The sequence below is a fragment of the Mustela nigripes genome, chromosome 9 (assembly GCF_022355385.1).
Source record: "Mustela nigripes isolate SB6536 chromosome 9, MUSNIG.SB6536, whole genome shotgun sequence".
NCBI lineage: Eukaryota > Metazoa > Chordata > Mammalia > Carnivora > Mustelidae > Mustela > Mustela nigripes.
Genome location: NC_081565.1, coordinates 6297707 through 6316300, shown reverse-complemented (window position 1 = coordinate 6316300; position 18594 = coordinate 6297707). Strand labels below are relative to the sequence as shown.

Genomic DNA, 18594 nt, shown 5'->3' with positions numbered 1-18594 from the left:
GGGGGGGACCTGGGGAGGAAAGGAGGGGAGAGGAGAGGGAGGCGGGAGCGGGGGAATTGGAATCGGAGTGGGGCGAGGAGGGAGTAGGGGGGCAGAAAGGGGCAGGAAGGAGGGGGAGGGGGAGAGGCGGTGGGGGAGGAAGAACCCAGAAAGGAACACCCCCCTTGGCAGCTCCCCAAGCTGATAGGAGGAGGGAGGGAGATACACAGATGAATAATTTACTACAGAAATGCAAAAAGAATTTAGAAACTCTCAATTTATAAATATTTATTTTCACAAGTTCGCCCCCTCCCGACGCTCCCCCCTTGCTGGCCCTGGTCTTTTCTTTTGGGGGAGGCCTCCACCTCCCCCCATCTCTGCGCTGTCTCTGTCTCTCCCGTGATCGCCCTCGCTGTCTCTGCACGGGGCTGTGACCCTCTCTCCCAGGCTCGCCCTCTCGGCCTCTGCGACTTGGGGGGCTGGGGGCAGGGGTGTGCTTCCGAGGCTGCGTCTCTTTCCTCCACCTCCGTCCTCTGCTGCCCGAGTCTCCCCTGCCTGCGTGCGTCTCTAAGCCCTGTCTCTCTCCGTCTCTGCGTCTCCTGCTGTCTCTGCGGCAGCGGGGGTCCCTCCCGCTTCGGGAGCCCAGCCCCCGCCCGCCCTTGCCGGGGCAGGAGACCTCGTCGCGGGCGGGAGGGGGGGGCACCCTTTGGAGGCTCCGAGGGGAGAGGTCGTTTCCCCGGCAACCCGCGGCCGATTGGCGGAGCTGCGACGGATTAAAGAGGTGGCTCCGGCGGGCGGGGGCGGGGAAACGGTGGGGCCACGCCCCTGACACGCCCCACCACGCCCCCCGGCCGGCTGCGCACCTGAGGGCGCACCTGAGGTGGGATTTTGGAGACCCTTGGCGGGGCGCTGGGGGTTCCGCGGAAGGTAATCGGTCAATCAGTCAACCAGCTAATCAGTCGGTGGGGGCAGTCGGGCCCACAGAGCGGGAGCTAAGAGCTGGGGGCGTGGAGTGAGGTGGACCTGAGTTCTAATCGCCCTTGAGCCTCTTCCTAGCGGTGTGTCCCTGAGCGAAAAAGTCCCTGCACGCCCGCCTGCCGTGCTCGCCCTCCGGGCCAGTCCCTTTCATTCACCGATGGAAAACCGAAGCCCCTGGAAGCCCCTGGAGGTCACAGAGGAAGCTGGGAAGGTCATGGCCATTTAACAAGCCCAACAGAATTCCCTTGCTTCGTCGGGCCTGCTTTCCGTGAGCCGGGACCTGGACGAGAGGTGACTCCGCCCTTGACAGCACAGGACTCAGCGCCAGACCCAGAAAGGGTCCTGGGTTTGGGTTGTATCACCTGCTCCCTTTATCTCCCCTCTCCTAGAGGTGTGGGGAAACTGAGTCCCGGAGAGGCCAGCTGGATGGCATGGTTGCCTAGACCGAGAATTGGATGCCCGCCCCTCCCCTTAAGCTATTTCTGAGCCTGACACAGAAGCTCCAGAGAGCCGGGGAGAGGGAAGCATGTTCGTTAATAATGGAGGAATCCTCAGGCAGCGTCCTCAGGGTCACCAGCTGGAAGGGGCTCTTGACACACACCCGAGCTCCCTGCAACTTAAAACCGAGCGTGTTATTTAATATGCGAACTCTGGTTTGTTGGCGGGAGCACAACCCTCTTACAGGCACCAACTCCACCAACAGAGCCTCCCTCCTGAAGTTGGACAGGAAGATGGTGAAGGGGCTGGTGGGACACTCCCCCCCAGGAAGGACAGGCGAGCCCCCACCAAGGTGGTTCTGGAAAATTGCAGCGGCCCCTTTAAGCCTCACTGCTCAGTTTGAAGCCGGCAGCTCTAATCCGGCTGTAGCAATCCTTCCAAATCAGGGTCCTGGGGTTGCTCCAGGGGCAGGGACAGGGGATAGGCATGGCCTGCAGAGCTCTCCCAGGGCTTGAGACAGCTGTAGGGCCTCCCTTCTCTGTCCCCAGCACCCCCACCCATGCAAATGCAACCCCCCCCACACCATTCTATACAACAAACACAGAAATTCATCCTGTCTCCCCCAACACTCCCATGGGGACCACATTGTGTGTCTGAGGCCTGCAGGCTCCCAACCCAACGCCTGGCCTGCCTTCACCGGCTGTTCTGCAGCAAGGATTTCTCCAGAACCCGTAGCCCTCTTCAAATGTTCTAGGCTCCTTGCCACATACCCTCAGAGCCCCAGGACTCCCCAAGTGTATTTAGAACACGGACCCACCTAGGAACTGTCCAGACCGAAGGGTGGAAGTGTGGTGGTGAGCGGTTGTCAGGTATTGAAGGAGGGGAGTGGGTCTAGATGCCACCGTGGCCCAGGGTTCTCCAGGCTTGAGCTCGTCCCTGGTGGAAGTGTCCTCACTCCCATTTTACAGATGGGGAAGGTGAGGCTGGGAGACACACACACCTGATTCCCTAGCTACCAAGAGGAATGGCTGAGCTTTGAGCCAAGTCTCTGGGGCCCAGGCTCCATGCACCTCGCCAGCCTCAGGTCTCCCGTGTATACAGTGGGTGGGCTCAGCAGCACCTGCCCGTGGGGCTGACCCTCGGAGGGCTGACCCTCCGTGCTGGTCACTTTTACACTTGCAGCCTGGGCCATTTCCCTAATATTGGCTTGAGGTTTCTCCCAGGCCTTTTGGGGTAGTAGGACTCTTACATCTCTGACTGCATCTATAGGAGAGAAGAGAGAAAAGTGGGGAGGACCCTGGGTCAGGCTGTGCCCTCTCCAGTGATTGGGTCCCAAGGCCCCGCCAGAGAGCAGACTGTGGGGCAACCTGCATCCCAAGTGACTCCAAGGGCAGGGAGGGACTTTAGGGGAGTCAGAGAGGGACCCGTCCCTGAGACTCGGAGTTCCCCTTGTCAGACAAAGCACTGGGTCAGAGCGGAAGCCCAGGATCCAGTTCCAGAGTGAGCTGTGTGACCTCAGGCAAGGTCCTCTACCTCTCTGGGCCTTAGTCAAAATAAGGGGACTGTGTTTCCTATTTTCTGAGGATCCTTCCAAGTAGAATAGTGGCGGAGAGGATTCTGAGTCTTTTCAGCTGCGGGCATGGGGGGGCACTCTGGCAGGAGTGAGAACCAGAGTGCAGTGACCCGCCCCCAGCACTAGGTGCTGTGGCTATGGTCAGAGCAGTTCGGAGCAGCTAATAATGGCCACTCTCTGCTCTACCCCAGTCCCTGTTCAACTTGCGCAAAAACCTCACAAAGGTGTTAGCACTATTATCTGCATTTTGCATGTGAGAAACTGGGGACCCCAGAGGCAGGCACCCATCCAAGTTCGTCCAGCTGGCACGTGTGAGGCCAGGCAGATCCCAGCCTTGGGACCAAGTAACTGCCTTGATGGGGATTAGCAAAATCTTCAAAGTGGAAGCCTCTCAGGAGCCAAAGTCTAGAAGGATCTTCCCAAATGGAAGAGGAGGCTGCGGACACTCCAGGTGGAGGGCATATGTACCCTGAACAGGGGCGCGGTGAAGCTTGGGAGTGCCTGAATGCCATTAGGCCTGAAGGTTGGGCGTGGGGTGGGGGGCGGTGAGGATGGGGTTGACACCTGCTGTCCACCCAGAGGGGTCCTGCAGGAGGTGAAGCTGCCAGGCCAGGTAAGGAATGGCTCCTGCATGGCTTCCTCCAGACCCTGCTGGCCTCATGGCCCAGCCAGAGAGAAGGGAGGCCCCACCTCTCCATGATGGGAGTGCAAAGAATTTGTGGCCGTGTTTAACCTGCCCCGGACACTAACACGTACTTCACAGGAAAAGGAGTTCGTGGCTAAATATGTTGTAGGAAAGGCTGGATTAAGCAAAGTCAAGTTCTGTCCTGCGGGACTTCTCAGAGCCTTCACATGCTGATGTGCATGACGGGCTCCAAGACAGGGAAGGAGCTGGTAGAAATTCTCAGCCAGTTCTGGTTTGATGATCAAGGGAGTCACATCTTGGTGGGGGAGATGCTCGGCCTGGGAGGCTTGGGGCCTGCGGCTCCTTCTAAGCCCCTACTTTGGGCAAAATTGCTCCATAACTTTCAGATCCGGCCTCCGGAGTACCATGCGTGGATATGATGAGGTGAAGCTGGGTCTGTCTGTGGTCGCTGCTGCCGTCCTGGGACACTTGCCAGCCATGGTTGTCTCTCCTGGCATGCTGGGCCTGGTCGTACCCGCTCAGGTGACCACGGCCTTGGATCACCGCCTCTCCCCCTTCTCTTCTTCCTAACTGACCCTGAGAAAGGGGCTTCCTGCCTTAGGCCTCCTGGCACTCGCCTCTGTGGGTGCCTAGTCGGGGGCAGGTGAAGGGGCCTTACTGCCTGACTGTGCGACCTTGCCCCAGTCTCCACCTCTGTTTCCAGCTCACTCATGTAGGGCAAGGAAGGTCTTTGTCACCAGTGGTGTGTGAGGACACTTCTCAAGAGGCCATTCTTTACTGGGGGTCTACTGGGGAGGCAGGCCCTGTAACCAGCAAGTTTCAGGCTCTGGCTCATGTCATTCATTCTCTCTGGGCCTCAGTGTCCTCATCTGTAAAGTGGGGCTGGTAATGGTGCGCACTGCATAAGGCTCAGGGGGAGGAGCTGGGTAGCAGGCATGCACGAAGACATGCAGACCCAGCCGGAAGGTCTGGATCGCAAAGGCCTAGGTGTAGCCTGGTCCTGGCCACTTGCAGCGTGGACCTAATGGGTGGAGCACAGTTTTGGGGGGAGTCCGCAGGGTGCGGCGCCTGCATGACCCGCGCAGGGTGGTTTGTCTGCAGTCCTCCCCAGGGAGCAGGGGAGCGCTGCTAGGGAGCTGCTTGAGTTCTGGTGTGTCCCCCTCCCCCACTCTGCTGGCTGCTTCTGCTCCCTCTCCTGGTCCAGGGCCAGCTGCCGCCAATGCTCCAGGAGGCCAGGCAGAGGCAGAAAGGGGAGGGCTGCTTCCTGGGGAGCAGAAGTCACAGAATGCTGCCCTCTTCAGCCCTCCTTCCCTGGCCTGGCCCAACGGCCCTAGGGCCAGTCTCTGAGCCTCTCAGATGGATCCCACCACCCTCCAGCTTGGGGATGGGACGCCAGACCTCAGTTTCCCCCTCTTTCTGACCCCAGTGATGCTCCTGCCTTGAGTGGCTGGCAGGAGGGCTGTATGAGATGCGGTTCCTGCCTCTGCTGAGGACAGCTCCAACCTGGTGTGTGCTGACCCTCCTTCTGCCCCGGCAGGGATTCCTGCCGGAGACCCGTGGGTGAGACCTGCGGGGGAGGTGGGCAGGAGTGGCAGCAACAGGGTCCAGGTTCTCCAGGCAGCTGAAGCTGGGCTATGGGATACCCTGGAGAGAGAGGGGGGCGCCTGGGTGGGTCTACTATACCAGCTCCTCTGTGCTGCCCCCAGATGGTGAGTCCCCACTCTTCACTGTCCGTCCTGGAAGCACCCACCCGCCCCATCTGCTCTCCCTCTATTACCCCACCATGTGCTTGCTGCTTCAGCCTCTTCTGTGGCCCCGGGCCCGCAGGTCCCAGGTCCTGACCGGGGACTGGGCTTGCCAGCAAACGATGGCTCAATCCTCCCCCTCCCACCCACACCCCGCTCCCTTCCCCCCCTCGGTTCTCCTGCAGCGGAGCAAGGCACCCAGAAGACCCGCTTTGAAGCCATGCGGTCCTGGGAGCCCACCCCGGCTGGGCCTCCCTGTGGGGCTGAGCCTCAGTTCTCCCATCTGCAGAATGGGGACAATGACAGCAGCGCCATCCCAGGGCTGTATAAGGATTAAGTGAGGCATGATTTCTCATCCTTGGATGGCAGAGGGGTTCACGGAGTGCCATTAGCATCGCTGTTGCCGCTGCCGCGTGTCCCCCAGCCTGGCCTGTTGTGATCACCCCGAGCCTGCCTGCGGCTGGCTGGCTCCGTCTCCTCACTGCAGCCCTCTGCCCTGGCCGCTCACAGCTTGAGTGACTTCATTGTCACGAGGAGTAGTCGCTGGCTCCCCATTGCTTCTCCTGGAACATAAAAATTCCAGCTCGTTTTCAAGAGTTCTTCGGCCCCAGTTTGACTGGATTTTCTGGTGAGGCTGCCCCATTCGTGCCCAGAAAGGCCTTTGAGGAAGTTTCCTTCCAGCTGGTCCCTCACTCCCTCCCCACTGCGTGTCCCCCACGGAGGTGGGGGTGCAGCTCACTCACCTCCCCTGCTACAAAGCAGGGCTCAGTTAATACCAGCCCCTGTGGTGACGGTCCCCTCCCAAGGGTAGTGGGGGACAGGGGGACACTGAGTGCGTAGGCGCGTGCTGAGGGCTTGAGGAGGGACCGCCCGAGCATCGAGCGTCGCGGCCTGCTTGGTCTAGCCCACGGCCCTTCGCGCAGACTCTGGAGCGAGGCCAGAATCCTTGTCTTCTCAGGATTCCCGCCGTTCCAGGCTGAATATTACCCTGATTGTGTTGTAGGGAAGGGAAGAGAACATTTGTTCTTTTTGAAAAAAAAAACAAAAAACAAAAAAAACCCCACATTTTTCTCCATTTACAAAAGTAATACATGTTAATTGTGGATAATTTTGAAATTAAGATAAACCAAAGAGAAAATTTTAAATTATCTATAATTCATCACCCATCTAGAAGCACTCTGAGCACTAGAGCGTCTAGCCTCCAGACTCGGTAATGAATGTGGAGCGCGGGCTCTGCTTTGAGCCCAGCAAGGGGATCACAGAACACACTCTGTTTTGCAACCTGGTTCTTCTGTCTAACAGCAGGACCCAAACATCTGCACCACTCAGAGCCTCTGCCCCGTTGGTACACAGAGGGTGCTCCGGGACCAGCGACTGTTAGAACCGCAGGGTTTCAGCCCCAATCCCCAGGACATGCATTTCCCCAGCATCCCCTGGGGGTTCCTCTGCACAGTACAGTTTGGGGAACAGTCCCAACCCCCCTTTCCAAAAGCAGCCCCCATGCCCCACTGTGTAGCTATGCTCACACTTCCTAAGCTGGTCCTCTGTTACTGAACACGGAGGTGGTTTCCAGGTTGTGATGTTCTAAATAACACCACAGCACATAGCATCATGAATAGCGAAAGCCCTGGGCACATCATGGGTATTTTCCTGGTGCGAATATTAAGGAGCTTCCCTGAACTCTGCTTCCCTGCACATTCGCTCCGTTTCTCCCTCCCGGAACATTCTGCGGAGGGGGGTGGGGGGGAGTAGGGGCCATCTACATCCTTGTTCTGCAGATGAGTTAGTGGAGACTTGGGGCAAGGTCGACCACACTGTCCCCTGGTGCCACAAACAGTGGCCAAGCCAGGACCCCCACACCCATCCCACTGGCCTTTGCTAGAGGTGAGCTTTCTTGTCCAGAACGTAGGCTCTGGTGTGCGCAGGGTGGGTCTCGTGCCCGCCCCGGGCTGGGGGCACAGCAGCTCCCAGCCCGCCCCGTCACTGCCTGATGGGACCAGTTTGCCCTGGTGACAGATGAGGCGTGACAGTGCCACGCTTGGCTGGGCTGGATGGGGCAGCCTCACTCTGCTGTGGGAACTGGTGGGGGGCGGGGGATGGTGGGCGGGGCTTCAAGGAGGGGGATAGGGCTTCCAGGTTCTGGAGGGGAGTGGGGCTCCAGCTCAGAAGAGAGGAGAGGCTGAGAAGGACCACAGCAGGGGACCTTCCGCTTGGGGGGTGGGGGTGCCCGTGGCAGGAAACTCAGCCTTGGGAGCATGAATCCTTTTGGGGGAAACCCTTGGCGGGGAACAGAATGCGGTGATGGCAGCAGATTCTATTAAAAGCAATTCTCATTACTGTACCATTAATTATTAATAGGATCGGGCAAATAAAGGATGGGAAAACCCAGCTGGGCCTGACTCAAATCTTGCCTCTGAAGCAAATGGCTTTTGGTTCACGTCCAGGAGACCCAGCCATGAACGCGCCTGTTGGAAAAGTAATGACAACCCTGAGGCTTCGACAGTGGCACGGGCACCACTTCTATCGGCTCAAAAAAGATAAAGAAGAGGAAGCGAGCTGCAGAAGGGAACCCAGAGGAGGCGCACATCGACCCCCGCCCCCGCCCAGTACCACCTGGACCTTGGGGCTGTTCAGCCTCTCAGAAGAGCCAGGTGTCTCTCCATGTAGCAGCAGAAATGACTGAGAGCAAGGCCAGGAGGGGGTGCCAGGTTTGGACTGAAGAGACCCCCCCAAATGGAGATTTCAGTCCTCTTTCCTGCACCTTCGTGTCTCCAATCTTCGCCAAACTCCTATCTACTCTTCAAAGCCTAGCTCGGACTAGGCTGCCTCTCCTCTCCTCTCCTCTGCCTCTCCTCCAGGCAGCCCTGCTCCTGTCTAGCTGTGCTAACTACCAAGGATATGGACGCTGAACCTGTCCTCTTGGGGTGCCAGTCTGGCAGGGGTCTAGTGAGGTCCTTAATCAAATAACCATCACAGAGCATCATTAACAAATGGACACCGTGCTCTAAAGCAGGAAGACGGAAGCCATGCACCGCAGGGTGAGAACCCGGTGATTCTCTCTTCCTCTCCCCTAGAACCACTTGGTGCCTGGGGCAAATTAGGTGCTCAATAAATGTGTTTGATTTCACAGACAACTGATCCGGGGGCACAGGAACGAGGTCTCTGAATTGGAAGGGCTGCTGGGGAGGTCAGCTTTGCTGAGCAGAGGGAGGGGGTGAGGGCCCGGGCCTTTCCCCGACTCCTGTGTCTTTGCAGAAACTCCTCGGGATTATTGGCTGATTTATCCCGACATCTACCATGAAGCCAAGCAGCGAAGGCACTTTTTTTGGAATAAATAAATGTAAATGAATGAATGAGTCTGGGCTTAAAACACACACACACATGCACGCACACACAAAATCTGTGGCCTTCCATATAAAATGGCATCTAACGAGAAACCCTGATACAGCTGTTCTTATTTTTCCATTAAATTCTCATGAAGGCAGAGAGAAAGACAGAACCGCACTCAGTGTGGGGGATAAGCTGCCAGCTCCGTGCCAGCCTCCGGGAGGGGCCGCGCTGATGATCACGGCGGGGACAGCGCCGCAGAGAGACCTCGGGTCACAGAGACCAGGGACAAAGGAGCGAAGGTGCCAGACCCTGCTCCATCATTTGTCCCCTCACTCAGAGACCTGGAATCTGGGCTAGTCTGAAAACCAGACAGTTGTTCTTCTCCCACAGATGCTACTGGAGTAATGTCTCCTGGTTGTTCAAAGAATGTGGGTGGGGCAGACGGCTCTCATGGTGCATCACATTCTGGGGTGCAAACTTGAATGTGGGGGGCAGGGGGAGCAGCAGGACTCCCCCGCCCAGTAGCAGAGCATGCTGAGACTTCTGCTTGTTTCACCTGTTCAGAATATTCAAGAACCAGAGAGCAGGGCAGGAGCAGATAGATACCACGTTCGCTCAGCAGAGCTGCCATTGGCAGGAGACCTGCAGGGACTGGGGAAATGGATTGAGCAAAGCCCACTTGATTCTGTTGCCCGGACCAAAGTCTACTTGCGGGACAACCCAGAAGAAAAAGCACCACCCATGAAAGATGGTGGACAAAACACATGCAGAACACAGAGAAGGAATCGTCGCTCTGAAACACGGAAGATCGGGCAGAGCCTTCCCGAAGGAACCAGAAGGAAATGTCGGGAGACAAGGTGGCAACTTTAATGGAAAGCCGTGTCTCACCAGCAGGAGCGGGAACCACAGGGCAGCCTGTGCGAATCTGAAAGGGCAGGGCGGGAAAAAGAGATGGGGCTCAGATGCTTACTGCGTTGCCCCGTGGTCCCGGAAAGACAGGTCCAAGTCCTAACCCTTGGCGACTGTGAATGTGGCCCTATCTGGGCAAGGGTCTTTGCAGATATAATTAACAATCTCAAGACGGAATCGCCGTGGATTAACTGGGTAGGCACTAAATCCGGCGACAGGTGTCCATCTCAGAAGAGGAGACACAGAGGGAAAACGAGAAACGCAGGGTGGAAATTGGAGGCAGAGACCGGAGTGGTGGGGCTGTGAGCCAAGGAACACCATGCGTTTCTGGCAGCCTCCGGAAACTAGGCAAGGAGCATAGAACAGGTTCACCCTCAGAACCTCCCGAAGGAGCCAACCTTGCCTACACCTCGATTTCAGACCTCTAGCATCCAGAGCTGCAAGAGAATGGATTTCTGTTGTCGTAAGCCACCCAGTTGTGGGAACTGCAACACGAGCCCTAGGAATCCGGAGCAGGTGGGGTGCGGAAGGACTCAGGAAGAGAAAAAGCCCAGAAGCAGAATTCAGACCCATACGGGAGGCAGTCAAAAGCAGAAATTGTAATGCAGAAAACAATCCCGGACAGGGAGGGCAGCCTAGAGACACTTCCTAAAAGTGTGACAGCTGACCGAGAGCCAAAAACAAAGCATGAGAAGTTTACGAGGATGAGGAGGCAGAAGAAAAGGCCAAAAGAGGAGATGACTGAGAAATAAAATGAATGGAAACTCACCTGTGCTTTAAAACAAAACAAAAAGTTTCAACTGTGCGGATTGGAAAGTTTCCCTGCATTCCGGGGGAAATAAATAGAGACTTCTATGGAGACATGTTCTGGAAAACAGTGTGTGACTTATGCAAATGTGGACAATTGTGTATGCCTCCAGGAAGGAGAGAATAAACCCAGGCCAGTTAAGATTCTGTTATACTGGATGCTAAGTGATAAGGGAGCCGTGTTTATGAGGTTTGGGGGAAATGCTGAAGCACTCATTACGGAGAGAGATATGCTCCCATCAGCTGGGAGTCTAAGGAGGATAACCCTGTGGCTTACAAAGTCTGGGCATTCGCACTGAAACTAGTTAGAAAGCAGCGAGTTGGAAGAATTATTTTAAGTTATCGTTTCTGGACTGAATACGAATGTCAAAAATTATTGTTAAATGACAAATCATAGAATGGAAAAATAATGATCGAACCATCTGGATCTGAAGCTTTAAGTCCCATCCACATGGATCCAAAGCCAGAGGGGACCCTCAAGATACCCTAAATAAGAGGAGTTCGCCAGGCGCCCTTTCCAGTTGTGTTCAGATCCCCCGTCAGCTCTTTCAAGATAGAGGTAACTGTCTAGCGCAACGAGAACCGAAATGTCAGTAGGACCAAAGTCTGGAGAAGACTAAAGCAAAGATTCAAAGATTCGGAATGGTAAGACAAAATGCAGGAAACAAAAGGAAGCAGCCACCCCAGGGATGAAGGAATCAGGCTGAGACCAGCTTCCCCGTGGAAGCAAATCCCACTGCTGCCACCCGGTCAATGTTAATTACAAATGTAAATGCGGGACGTTTTCCTAGTCAAATACCAGAGACTCTCAGACTGGATAAAACAAAAACTAAGAAGGAAAGCCAACTCTACGGAGCTTACCAGAGATAAGCTACGAACCACGGGACACGGAAAGGTGAAAAATGAAAGATCTGAGGCAAGTTCAAGTCAAATGAGACAAACGGTAATATTTGGAGCAGAGAGAGAATCAGAGGTAAGAATCCGGACACGAGACAGAAGGTCATTTGTACTGATAAAGAGTACAAGGCAGAAGAAAGATCTGGTCCTCGCGATCTTTTACGTCCTATATGGCATTAGACCCAACCAGGAAAGCAATAACTCAGACACACACAAAGAACAAACAGCGACAACAATAAAAAACCCTCCAGATGAGACTTAACACACTTCTGTCTTTGACAGCTTTAAATCGTATCCCCCCCCAACACATTTCTGCAGGATTGGAAGAATAGAATTAATAAGGTTGATTTAATAACTGAACTTTGTACCTTACAAATAAAAGATACTCATTTGTGTGCCAGAGCCCATCAAACATTTATGAAAATTGATCATATATTAGACCATAAAGGAAACTTCAATAGAATCCCCAAAGCAGATATAGCGAAAGCCTCATTGTTTGACCGCCATGCAATTAAGCTAGAAATTATTAACACAAGTTTAAATTAAAAAGCCAACCATATGAATATTAAACACGACTTTTGTAAATAACTCTAAACGCAACCTACACGACCAACTACTTAAAAAAAATAGCACTGCAAATATCACATATCTAAACATGTGAGAAGGTGGTTAAAATGTTTTAAGGAGGAAAATTCATAGCTCCGTATTGTGAATTTTCTTAAATAAGAAAGGGTGGAAGGTGAGAAAAATAAAAAGCAGAGTTTCATAAATTAGAGAAGAGGGAAAAAAAAACCCACCAGAAATAAAAGATAAATAAAAAAAAATCTATGACATGTTCTTTTGGAAAGTCTAATAAATTAGGTGAACTTCTGGCAGATCCAAAGATAATAAGCAGAGAGAAATGAATGTACAATAGGAACAAAAATATTTTAAAAATCAAATTACATTAAGTGAAGCCTTATGATAATAAATTTGAAAATATGAATAAGCAGATAGTTTTATCGGAAAATATGTATAACCCAAAGCAATTCAACAAGTAGAGGAAAACCACAAAATCTATTACTACAGAGTAAATTGAAAAGGTAGGGAAAGAGCTACTTCCTAGAGGAGTGTGGGGTCCCAACACTTTTACTAACAACTATTCACATATTTCAGATATTCCATTCTGGGACGCAGGAAAGACAGAAACCTTCCCCAGCCATCTTAAGAATGTGGAATAACCCTAACACAAAGTGTTGGCAGACAACTACAGAACAGTCTTGCTTAGGAATATGATAGAAACTCCAAAGAAAACAGCAGCAAATAATCCCGGGTGACATCGTGGGGGGGTCATAAGAAATTGAAATCCACTCAAAGGAGCTCAGGCAAAGGGGAGCTCAGGTATGAGGGGTCAGAGACTTTGGCAGAATTGAAGGGTCACACGTGCAGCCAGGCTCCAACGGAAACATGCATTGTCAGAGCCCGTGAATGCACGACTTCACCTTTGTACTAGCCCCTGGTGCTACTCGTCAAACGGCCAAGACCCAGTGACATTCGGGTGGACTTTCAGGGTCCCAGGGATGAAGTCAGCAATGAAAGGATGCTTGCTTAACGCGCTTGTGGTGACATCTACGAGGCTTCCCAGGCTGGGACTACACTTCCCAGTGGGCTCAGGCAGGGCCACGTGCTGAGGTCATCTGTGTTGTTCCTAGGTAGAAGCACTTCCTTGCTCATACAAGACTCTCCAAGTCTCTTTCTCTTGCTGCAGCAAGTGGGCATTTGATGCTGTGGGGATGCGATGCTGAGCCAGTCACAGCTGTAACTGAGACAGAGTGGCCTGGACCCACCTCGGACTTAATATGGACAAGAAATAAACCCTTCTCAAGCCGTGGGATCGTGACATTATTGGTTTCTGCAGCGGAATCTCACTTATCCTGACTGATTCAATGACAAAAAAGATCTGTCTCAAGCCAAGAGCCCACATCACAGCTAGTGGTGAAGCACCAGGAACATTCTTAGTCATGTCCAAAATAAGACCAGGATGCTGAGTGATGCCTCTGTAATTTTCCATGGCTCTGAAACTTTCAGACAATGCAATAAGACAAGAAACACAAATTAAAGAACAGCAACTGAAAAGGAGACAAAATCATCCTGATTTGTAGAGCATGTAACTGACTACTTGAAAACCCAAGGGGAGCAGATAAAAACTATTAAATAGTAACGTATAATCCTACAAAAACACAAAAATCAACAGTGTTCTCCCCTCCCTCCTCTTTTTTTTTGCCTTCTATTAGACCGACACTGTTTTCTTTCTTCCCCTTTTCCCTCTGTTGGTTTGAAAGTTACACATTCCATTTCTGACTGTTAGAGGTTATCTTTAAATTTCTAGCGTGTTTAACTGACTGAACATGATCTAATTGAGTACTCCCCACCCTCGTCCTAGACAGTGAAGGTCTCAGAGTGATTGAACTCCAGCCATACCTCCCAGTCAGCAGGTATGAATGTCCATATTTTGCTTTGATCGTGTTTTGAGCCTCCATTCGTCATTATTATTATTACCAATTTTAATGGCCATGTCTTACTTAGATTTTACCCACATTTTCATATCTTTGCTCGTGGCTCATTACATACTTGATACAGGGCTTGGTTTCTGTATTCCGTTCACCATCTTTCATTGGTTCTTTGAGCAAAGCTCTGTGAGTGGTAGTTTCTCAGTCTTTGAACTGTCTTATATCGCTCTTAGTCCGGGAAGATAGTTTAGCTGAAAGACGGCTTAAGTTGGCAAATGTTTTCTTTCATCACTAATACCTGATAGGGAATTGGGCAAAGGTCCTGAATCAGTCAGAAAATAAGAAATACAGGGGCGCCTGGGTGGCTCAGTCATTAGGTATCTGCCTTCAGGTCAGGTCATGATCTCAGGGTCCTGGGATCGAGCCCCACATTGGGCTCCCTGCTCAGCGGGAAGCCTGCTTCTCCCTCTCCCATTCCCCCTACTTGTGTTCCCTTTCTGTCAAAGAAATAAATAAAATCTTAAAAAAAGAAAGAAAGAAAGAAAGAAAGAATAAGAAATAGAAATGACCAACAAAAGCCTCTGAATACAGCTTCCTCTTCATTAATAGTAAAAGAAGGCATTTTAAAATAAGGGTTTTGTTCTGCTTTACCCTCTAAATTGGCCAAACATTTCAAAAAGATGGGAATGTCCTGTGTGGTGAGGGGAAAGAGAATTCTACACGACTTTTCGTACCTCAGTAGGAACGTGTAGTTGGTTACATGGTAGCCTCCCAAAAGATATGATCGTGTCACAATCCCCAGTACCGGCAATGTTATCTTACTTGGAAAAAGGATCTTTGCCAAGGTAATTAAACTAAGGATCTTGGGCTGAGGAGATCATGTGGGATTATGGGATAGTGTCCTTGTGAGAGACACACAGGGGGAGGAGGCCAGAGGCAGAGGCTGGAGGGGAAGAGGCCCCACGTCAGGGGCACAGACCGCTGACACAAGCTGGAAGGGGCAGGAAGATCCCTCCCCTGGAGTCCTCAGCAGGAAGGTGGCCCTGCCTTAGACACTGGATTTTGAACTTCGAGGCTCCAGAACTATGACCGAATACACATCTGTGATTTTAAGCTTACCAAGGCTGTGGTCATTTGTTACCCTAGGAAACTCATACAAGAGTGTCACCAAAAGGTTTCCAGAGGGCAGTGGAGCGAATGTAGAACACGGGCCCTAAAACATATATAATCTTGCTCCTAGAAATTACTCAGAATTAGGGACACCTGGGTGGCTCAGTTGGTTAAGCAACTGCCTTCGGCTCAGGTCATGATCCCGGAGTCCCAGGATTGAGTCTTGCATGGGGCTCCCTGCTCAGCAGGGAGTCTGCTTCTCCCTCTGACCCTCTCCCCTCTCATGCTCTCTCTCTCACTCTCTCAAATAAATAAATAAAATCTTTTAAAATTAAAAGAAAGAAAAAGAAAAAGAAATTACTCAGAATTTATAACTGCGGATTTGTCAAAGATTTCTTGGCAGGGATATCCGTGGGAGCCTCTTTTTCAAGGGAGGTTGGATCAACAACCACCATGTTCAATGTCAGAGGACTGGCTAAGTCATGATGGACTGGCTGTGTAGTGATGAAGACAAAAAATAGCACTGCCCCCAGCTGATGGAATGCTCTCCACATGCTCGCGTGGGACGAGTGCATCTTGCTTCTTCTCTTGTGTGACCCTTAGCAGGCATCAGCAGGCTTGCCACACAGAGGAGAACCAAGGTCCGGTCAGAGGGTGTAGGCCACCTAACTGAGGTCACACGGCCAACGGGCCAAGATTCTGACCCCAGGCCCTGAGCAGTGCCTCCACCATTGGACGAGACCACTCCTGGCACAGCCATCAGACATGAGGAAGTCACACCCCACAAGGGCACAGGAGTGTGCTGGTGAAAAAAAAAAAGCAGTTAGCACAGCCTAGTTTTGCAAAAAATAAAACGTGCTTTCAATGTGCAGAGAAAAAAGGCTGGAAGGATTTACTATGTGCGTTAACAGGGAAGTTACCTCCGGGGAGGGACTGGGTGATTTTTATTTCCTACAGCGAATATGGGTAGCTTTTGTCATCAGAACAAAATATTACAAAACAAGACCACACCACGCCCACCTCCGAGTCTGTTCCAGGAGATGGGGAGCAGCATCCCAGCCACTGGGATCCCCGGCGCCTGACTTCCCCCTGCCCTCGGTCTTCTTCCCAGCGCTGCTGTCCGTACCTTTCCTGCACCCGCTCTTCTGTGGGCATCGATTTTTCCATCCTTCAGAGAAGCGCCTGAGGGAAAGGAAAGAGCATCTTTGGATCAATGAGCAGAGCCCGGCTGCTGGGGTCAGGGGGGGTCCGCGGGCCGCGCACTTGTCACTGCCCAGGACTTGACGGGGAGACTGGCTGGTGGAGAGGATGTGATGAGCCCGGCTGCCCAAGGTGGCCGTGTATGTGTGTGTGAGTGTGTGTGTGTGTGTGTGTGTGTGAGTGAGTATGTGTGTGTGTGTGAGTGTGTGGGGGGGGGTGGCGGGGGTGGGTGGGTGCATGTGGCCCACGGCGTGGGGAGTGGTGTCGGGGGTGTGAGGGGCAGTACGTGTGCGTGGGGTGTGCAGTGGGGTGCAGGGTAAAGGTGTGCGGGTGTTGCTGCCATGTGCAAGGCACAGGCCGGTCCTGGCTTCGAGGAAGGGCAGTGGCCCAAGCCCTCTCCGTCTCCCATCGGTTCCCCCCCAGCTCTGTGAGGAGGACGCTGGCACCCACCCATTGCCCAGACAGAGAAACGGAGGGCTGTGTGTCTGAGAGGGAAGGTGGGAGGGGAGGATGGGGGAAAAGGGGGAGGAGGAAGAGGGGAGAAGGGAAGGGAAGGGAAGGGAAGGGAAGGGAAGGGAGAGGGAGAGGGAGAGGGAGTGTTTGCGGCCCCTCCCCTCATCTCCCTCCTTCCCTTAGCTGCTGACCCCAGGCCAGCGAGGAGCCCGAATGAAGGCACTGGGCCCTGGGCCCGTCCCTGGGCTGGGGACTGATGGGGGCACAGACTGGAGACCACCAGGTCCTACCCTGGGAGCTCTCGCGGAAAGGGATTCAGTGTGGGGCACTCCTGGGCCTGAGGCTGGCCTGCCTGGCCCCCCTCCCCCCCATGCCTTCAGGGCTGCAGGGGCCTCCCCCCTCCAGCACACCGACCTCCTCCTCCTCCTCCTCCTCCTCCGCAACCGCAACCGAAGTCCTTTCTGCCCTGTCATTTCACCAAAACCTGCTCCCCTCACCCATAGAAACACACCTCCTCCTCTGGGCAGTCCCCCCAAAACCCGGCTCTCCAGACCTCACCTGGACCCCAGCTCCCCGTCCTGCTCCAGGGTGCCAACAATGGCAAAGGTCCGGAAGGACTGGAGTCCACTGTTGACGGACTATCTTCTTCCCGCCTAGACTGGGGACTCGGGGGGAACATCAGGTTGGGACAGTAGGTCCTCTTGGCTGGGTCTGCAGTGCCCACCACCACCACCGACAACAACAACCCCGAAATGGGTTGGTGAGCCCCGAAATGAGTCCCGAAAATGGCTCAAAATATGTTTGTTGCATGAGCGACTGAACCATGATAATTGCTAAGGAGAGAACCGTGCAGATGGTCTGTGAGGAGGTTCTGGGAGCCTCTGTGGTGTTTGCGCCCGTGTGCGTGTGCACCGAGGTGTGCTTCCACGGGGATGGTGCGTGCCTGTGCGTAGACCAGGGTGCCGGGGGCATGCAGGCTTGCTTAGACGCTGGCGTGCGCCTGTGTGTGCTCACCTGTGCCAACCGCGCACGCCGCTTCCTGCTCAAGGTTGGAAAAGGCCACACAGCTTTCTCTTGCGTCACTCTCCCTCCCGGACCCGCAGCCTGCCTTTCCACAGCTGGCTTGCTGCGTCCTCCAGTCCTTGTCCCCACCTCTTGGGCCCCTCCAGGGGCCCCCACAAAAGACTCTCAGGGCAGCTAGGCTTCAGTTCTGCCGGCCCAGCCAGCTGCACTCGGGGCCCAGACACCTCCTAGAGCTTGAACCTGACTCAGGAGCACGTGGAGCATGCAGTCTGGGCCCGATGCCTTCGCCTCTCTCGGTATTCTCATCTGTAAAGTGGGCCCGGAGCTCACAGACGCACAGAAAGGGCTTGGCCCAGCACCTGGAACACAGTGAGGGTGTCCCTAAGATGCGGCCCCCGGCACTGTGGTGGTGGCTGTCCTTGGGATGCAGCAAAGCGGGGTGACCCAGAGGACACAGGGTTCGGAGTCACTGGGAAGGCAAACCAAAGCAGGCCTCGGCCCTGCGGGCGTGACTACCAACCTCCCTCCTGGTCGCGGGGCTCCCTGAACATGCTGCGGCTGAAAGAGTCAGGGGCGTGAAGAGCAGATGTTCTGTCCAAGTGCTGACTTATCCCAGAGCTGCTTCTTGGGTCTCTCCATGCTGGCTGAGTGTGAGGTATGCGTTTGAAATCAAACCCAAACTCCTCTCTGCGGCCCTGTGGCCGGGGCTCCCCTCCCTCCCTCCCTCCAGCCACGCCCACCATCTTTCCGTTCTCAGGCTGCCAGGCCTGTTCCTGCCCCCGGACCTTTGCATTTGCCATTCCCGCCACCTGGAAATAATCTGTCCCCACATCAAACTGCTGACTCCCGCTCGACCTTCAGCTCAGGGGCACTTTCATCAGAAAGGCCCTTGCTAACTACGCTCTCTCAAGAACTCCCCGTCATTCACTGTCACACCACTTAGCAACAGCTAAAATTATCTGAACACTTCTGTTTACGGGGCTCTTTGGGTCTTAATCACCAGGTAGAGGGTACTCG

At 53.7% G+C, this 18594-nt stretch overlaps 2 long non-coding RNA genes across 6 annotated transcripts in view; one reads left to right on the top strand and one right to left on the bottom strand.

The window, feature by feature from the left end:
- The window catches only part of LOC132025000 (uncharacterized), an 18840-nt gene extending 10158 nt beyond the window's left edge, over window positions 1–8682 (top strand). For both annotated transcript variants that reach the window (XR_009406378.1, XR_009406377.1), the window contains exon 3: window positions 7718–8682. This is a non-coding gene — a long non-coding RNA (uncharacterized LOC132025000). The remainder of the gene's footprint in view (window positions 1–7717) is intronic.
- A 3657-nt stretch (window positions 8683–12339) lies between these two features.
- Window positions 12340–18272, bottom strand: LOC132024999 (uncharacterized). Of its 4 annotated transcripts, XR_009406376.1 has the most exons (5): window positions 18098–18272; window positions 17569–17936; window positions 15922–16083; window positions 13913–14089; window positions 12340–13362 (listed from the first exon to the last, which is right to left on the bottom strand). It is a non-coding gene; the product is annotated as an uncharacterized LOC132024999 (long non-coding RNA). The 4 variants fall into 4 exon arrangements; XR_009406375.1 differs by lacking the exons at window positions 12340–13362; window positions 13913–14089 and adding an exon at window positions 15294–15703; XR_009406374.1 differs by lacking the exons at window positions 12340–13362; window positions 13913–14089 and adding an exon at window positions 17113–17219 and having other exon boundaries at window positions 15756–16083.
- Window positions 18273–18594: the final 322 nt, after the last annotated feature.